The sequence below is a fragment of the Colobus angolensis genome, unplaced genomic scaffold, assembly GCF_000951035.1.
Source record: "Colobus angolensis palliatus isolate OR3802 unplaced genomic scaffold, Cang.pa_1.0 Scaffold12, whole genome shotgun sequence".
Classification (NCBI taxonomy): Eukaryota; Metazoa; Chordata; class Mammalia; order Primates; family Cercopithecidae; genus Colobus; species Colobus angolensis.
The window spans coordinates 5,405,346-5,411,913 of record NW_012113141.1 but is presented as its reverse complement, the minus strand read 5'-3'; the positions used below and the strand labels follow the sequence as shown (position 1 = coordinate 5,411,913).

General features: G+C 39.1%; 1 protein-coding gene across 1 annotated transcript in view; it reads left to right on the top strand.

Moving 5' to 3' along the window:
• The window catches only part of ASCC1 (activating signal cointegrator 1 complex subunit 1), a 120,937-nt gene that overhangs the window by 59,187 nt on the left and 55,182 nt on the right, over nucleotides 1–6,568 (top strand). The gene's annotated exons all lie outside the window — the stretch shown is intronic.

Sequence of the window (6,568 nt, the reverse complement as noted above, 5' to 3'; positions counted from 1 at the left end):
TATTATTATTTTATTTATTTATTTATTTATTTTTAGGGATGGAGTCTTGCTCTGTTGCCCAGACTAGTCTCAAACTCCTGGTCTCAAGCAACCTTCCTGCTTCGGCCTCCAAAAGTGCTAGGATTACAGGCGTGAGCTGGCACGTCCAGGCAGTTCAAAAAGGATACCAGAAATAGTCTAAGCAATCTGTTTTGACTCAGGGAAAGCATTACTGTTCTGAGGGCAGAGTTGTTACTCTTTTTTACTGTAAAATTTTAATTTACACATACATCTGACATAACAGCTTTATTTCAAAGAACCGTATCTTCCCCTATTTCCCTTTACTTTCTTCCTTTTACTTAAGACTGACAAAGGAGAGAAATGTGAAAGCCAATTCACTCAAATAGTTTTTTTATTCCATTCTTGTAGGCAGACCCCATGCTATTCTAACATGGCCTTATAGAAATGGTTTACCTGGTTCTTTGGATAGAACAAGGTAAAAGGATCTAAAATTTTTCTCTAGTTATGTTGTATATGAAACTGTGTAGCTCGGTGTGGTGGCTCACACTTGTAATCCCAGCACTTTGGGAGGCTGAGGTGGGCAGATCACGAGGTCAGGAGATCAAGACCATCCTGGCTAACGCGGTGAAACCCTGCCTCTACTAAAACTGCAAAATATTAGCTGGGCATGGTGGCGGGCCTGTTGTCCCAGCTACTTGGGAGGCTGAGGCAGGAGAATGGTGTGAACCCAGGAGGCGGAGCTTGCAGTGAGCCGAGATGGCGCCTCTGCACTCAAGCCTGGGCGACAGAGTGAGACTCCGTCTCAAAAAAGAAAAAAAGAAAAGAAACTGTGTAATACAAACACTTTATGGGCCAGTTATCCTTTTCCACTAATTGTTTCAAAGATAAACTATTTTTCTTGAGCAAGATCATAATCTGATAGGGTTTGCAGTCTCCTATCCTTTCTGAATCTGAGAGAGCAAAAACACTTCTTGTCATGTTCTTTGCTCAGTAACAGACATGTCTGTTTTCTCTAGATCTTACCTGAAATGCAAAATAATTTGGTGTTTGTCATTAGATACTTGCTGTTTCCCTTGTCTAAAGCAAAATATTATGCTTTATTTTACAAAGCAAGGCAATTTTACATGGTTTAAGGATCAGTTCTGATACTTTAACTTATTTCCAGTTTACTTTTTGCTAAACTAAACTGAAAGCTGCTGCATTTCCTTGGCTGCCATTGGGATAATCCTGCTAAGAAAAAATTTAAAGGTAGATAAAATATTTGTTTAGAGAAGTATTTGTTCTTTTTACCTTTTGAAAATCAGGTCACAGGTTTTTAATCACTGAAGCTTTATCCTAAGCTATGGGAAGATTTAGCTGAGTTCCTCCCTTTTATGTCTCTTGGTGCCTTTTGTGACTAAATGCCAAATCGGAGCCTTTTAAGCATGTCAGAGTTAGTGTGCCTAGGGAATAAAGAGCAGTCTTAATAGTTCCTCAGAATTTTTGACATGACAGTATGAAAACAGTAATTGTAGTTTTTCAAATTCAGCAAAGCTTTTGAAATAGGACAAAGTTACCCTGCCAAAAATCTGCAGTGCATGCAAAAATTTGTTTAAAGATGCTCTTTTTAAAAAGCTGGAAAGATGTGGAACCAGCGAGTAAAATAAAGCAAGCCTCCCCAACCTTCTTCTCCTAATTTCCCCCATCACATGCATTTGTTTAAAAAGTAAAAAGTGCAAAATTGATTTACTTCTGAGAAGAGACTACTTCTTAAAAAAACAAAAAGGGTACTTCTGTTAAAGCTCTGGTAAGTAAATCAGTAAATTGGATCATTGAATTTTTTCTTGCTCTTTGACGTTAATCTTTGTGCTTGGTATATACTTAGAAAAAAAAATTCGTAAATAATGGCATTTCTAACCTGAACCTTTTATGGTGTAGTGGTCCCAAATTAAAATATGAAAGCAAAACACTGAAAAATAAACAGACCTGTACATAGTGTGCTGTAGTTTAATTTGATGGTTTTTAAAATTGGAGTATTGAAATAAATGTGGCTATATTGGAATTTGATTTAAACTGTGGTGCTATATGGCTATATTAAAGAAATGAGTAGTTGAGTATTCGTTTTAAATTTGGGGGTAGTTTTTTAATTTGAAGGATGCTATAAGACCAAAAACAGGATTTTTATTTCAGTTTTTCAGTGAAAGGCTTATGTAGCTCTATAGATTTTGAATGAATTATTCAGTGTTTAGTAAATTCGGAAGCTCCGGCTGTGTCCCTGGTGACTTTTCTTTGTGAGATGTAGGATACAGACTGTGCACTGGCTCTGAGTATGGAGTCTGACAGATGTGCAGCTCTTCTTCAGTCCCAGCAACACCCTCCTGTGCCTCAGTTTTCCCAGCAGGTCTGACGTCAAACCACAGAAGTTTAAAGGGACTAGAAAGAGGAGAGAAAATACCCATGAACAAACGTTAATGCCTGATTATTGCCTCACGTGACATCAGTTGGAAAGTAATTTGCTTACTGGTGTCCCAGATGTAATTGTTTGGCCACCAAGACAAAGTGTTTATCGGGCAAACCATTGGATTTCTATCCTGCTCTTCAATCTCCCTCTTGATAAATCTTAGGGGTAGGTTGAAAGAGTTTGTGTTTCTGCTCATAAAGCAGACTTTGGATCCTGTTTCATTGTTTCTAACTTTTTTTTTGTTCTTAGTACCCCATCTAATTCCAAGTATTTGAGGTAGTTAAGAGGACATGTATACAAAAGAAATGTTACAGTCAGAGATTTAGAAACCATAAGGATGGTATAGGGAGAAAATTCTACCTGAAAATCAAGGTAAGATAATAATTGTACTTGAGCATTAAAGTTTGGTACTATTTTCTGACACCAGTGTACTTGAACTAAATTACAAAAAGAAGTACACCACTTATTATAGTTCTTGTCTGATAAAGCAGTATGACAATTTTTTTTATAGTTTAAAAAAATTTTCAGTTGTGGTAAAATACAACATAGTATTTGCCATCATAACCATTTTAAGTGCACAGTTCAGTAGTGTTAAGTACACTCAGGCTGTTGTGCAGCCAACCGCAGTATAACAGTTTTTTCAGGAGAGTAACATTTTCTGGTTCTCAGTCTGTCAAAAGTTTGTCATGTAAATCTTTTTTTTTTTTTTTTTAAGACGGAGTCTTGCTCTGTCGCCCAGGCTGGAGTGCAGTGGCGCGATCTCAGCTCACTGCAAGCTCCGCCTCTCAGGTTTACGCCATTCTCCTGCCTCAGTCTCCCGTGTAGCTGGGACTACAGGCGCCCGCCACCTCGCCCAACTAGTTTTTTGTATTTTTTAGTAGAGATGGGGTTTCACCATGTTAGCCAGGATGGTCTCGATCTCCTGACCTCGTGATCCACCCGTCTCGGCCTCCCAAAGTGCTGGGATTACAGGCTTGAGCCACCGCACCCGGCCTGTCATGTAAATCTTAATAAAGAATGCTAAATGATGATGGACAGTGTCTTTAACAGGAATTTTGCAGAAGATAAAAACATTGTTCTTATGGGTCTTTCTTCTGCTGACCCTAGAAATTGCAGATGTAACATTAAATATAACCCATTAAAAACATTTTAGTGGGAATCTAAGCCAATGGTGTGATGCTTTCTGGTGATTTAACTATGCAGGGTAAGAGCTTTAGAAATGGTGGGGGATGTATATTTAGTGTGAAACTTTTTTTCAAACAGACTTTTTTGACTTCACTTTGATAGGATTCAGTGGCAATATTTCAAATTGAATTCTTTGGCTAGTGCATGGAATGGAGATATATTGTGTATTGATTGAAGCTACATACCTCAGATGACAGTTCAGAGCTTGGCTTGTGTTTTGAAATGTTTCACTTCTTATTAGGGGTGGCTATAGGAAGACTTATTATGATTGGGGCTGCAATTTTTCTTAATTAGAAAAAGTATCTGGGCCAGGCGCAGTGACTCATGCCTGTAACCCAAGCACTTTGGGAGGCCAAGCTGGGAGGATTGCTTGAGCCCAGGAGTTTGAGACCACATTGGGCAACATGGAAAGAAAAGTGTCTGCTTGAAATAGTTGAGTTACTAATTTCATACTGAGAAAAGTTTTGGTGTTATGCAATAATAAGGCCTTGAAGTGTTAAGGGAATCTTTACTATTAGGATTCCTAGGCTACAGAGCATCCCCATGACCTGGGTTCAATGTCAAGACAGCGTTTTTTCCAGCTGTTTTTTGATTGATCCTAAAATTTTTTTTTTTTTTTTTTTTTTTTGAGACGGAGTCTTGCTCTGTCGCCCAGGCTGGAGTGCAGTGGCGCGATCTCAGCTCACTGCAAGCTCCGCCTCCCGGGTTCACACCATTCTCCTGCCTCAGCCTCCCGAGTAGCTGGGACTACAGGTGCCCGCCACCACGCCTGGCTAATTTTTTGTATATTTAGTAGAGACGGGATTTCACCGTGTTTCTTCGTGTTAGCTAGAATGGTCTCGATCTCCTGACCTCATGATGTGAGGTGTGAGCCACTGCATCTGGCCAAATCCTTTTGTTTTTAAGGCAGCACCACATTTTTACTTAATGACAATATAGCACGTATATTATGCTGTTCTCACATTATTGCTATAAAGAAATACCAGTGACTGGGTAACTTATAAAGAAAAGAGGTTTAATCAGCTCACGGTTCTGCAGGTTTGCAAGAAGCATGCTCGGCTCCTGGGGAGGCCTCAGGAAGCTTCATTTATGGCAGAAGGTAAAGGGAATCGAGCATGTCACATGGCAAAAGCAGGAACAAGCAACAGAGAGTGGCAGGGGAGGTGCCATACACTTTGAAACAAGTAGATTTCGTGTGAACTCAGAGTGAGAGCTCATTTATCACCAAGGGGTGGCCCAAGCCATTGACAAGAGGTCTGTCCCCATGATTGCAACACCTCCCACTAGGCCCCACCTCCAACATTAGGGATTATAATTCAACAGGAGATTTGGGCAGGGACACATATTCAAACTAGTATATCAGCCTGTGACCATATTCTTCTCAAAATTGTCCAGAACAGCTTCCCCCTTAAAACATCCATTTAATGTTTACCAGAGATTTATTGAACACCCATTTTGTATAAGGCATGGTGTCAGATTTTGAGGATATAGATGTGGATAAGATGGAGAAAGTGCCTATCCTCCTGGGATTTGGAGAAGACTGTGCAGTGAGCTGATTTTTAATTGGGTTTCAGCATGGCACAACAAGGCACAACCTGGAGTACGAGTTTAATAAGGGGCCCGGGAAGAAAACAGGATGGTGGGGCTTTACTTAACACAAAGGTAATACATGTTAACTTTAGGAAAGCTAGTAATTATATTTACACAAAAATAAAATATCACTTGTAATCTTACCACTTAAAAGTAATTACCATTAACACTTTGGATACGTATATGCATGTTTTTCCTTTGATGTGTAATTTACTTACAGTAAAAATGCACAGATCTTAGGTGTAGTTGATGAGCTTTGACAAAATGTCTATACCTGTGCACCCTCACCCAAATCAAGACGTGGAACGTTGCCTTCACCCCATGAGGGTCCCTCATGCCTTTTTCCAGTGAATTCACTTTTCCCAGAAGCAACCTCCGTTCTGATTTCTATTGCATAGATTTGGTTGGTTTGTTTTTTAATGTCCTCTAAATAAAATTATTCAGTATATACACTTTTGTTTTGGTTTATTTTGGATATTTTTTAAAATTTTAACTTGTTAATGGATAATACATTTACATAGTTCAAAAATTTAAAGTTGCAAAGGATATGCAGTGCAGTTTCTCTACCACTGAAATTCATCAGCCACCTGCTTTCCTCTCTAGAGGCAACCAGTGTGTCACTTTCTCTGTATCCTTCCAGGGATTTTATAGATGTGTAAACAAATATATATAACATATTTTTTTCTTACCTCCATCTTTTGTACAAGTAGCATAGCATGCACATTGTTGTAGACCTCTTTTAAAACTTAGAAATATAATTTATTATATCAGTTTTTAATTATATCAGTTTTATATATCATTTTATGTCAGTTTTTAATCAGTTTTTTATATCTTTTTATATCAGTACCTAAAAGCTTCCTTAGTCACATGTATAGTTTATTTATTGCTCATAGTATTATAGTTTATCTAATCAGTACCATGTTATTTGACTTTTAGTCTGTTGCCAATCTTTTGATACTCGAAACAAAACTTTTGCCTCATTTAAAACCCTATGTGCATAGGCCAAGTGCGGTGGCTCATGTCCATAACCCCAGCACTTTGGGAGGCCAAGGCAGGCAGATGGCTTCAGCCCAGGAGTTCGAGACCAGCCTCGGCAACATGGCAAAACCCAGTCTCTACTAAAAATATAAAAATTAGCCGGACATGGTGGCACACGTTTGTAATTCCAGCTACTTGGGAGGCTGAGACAGGAGAATCACTTGAACCTAGGAGGCGGAGATTGCAATCTGAGATTGTGCCGTTGCACTCCAGCCTGGGCGACTAGCAAAACTGTCTCAAAAAAAAAAGGCCAGGTGCGGTGGCTCACACCTATAATCCCAGCACTTTGGGAGGCCAAGCTGGGAGGATTGCTTG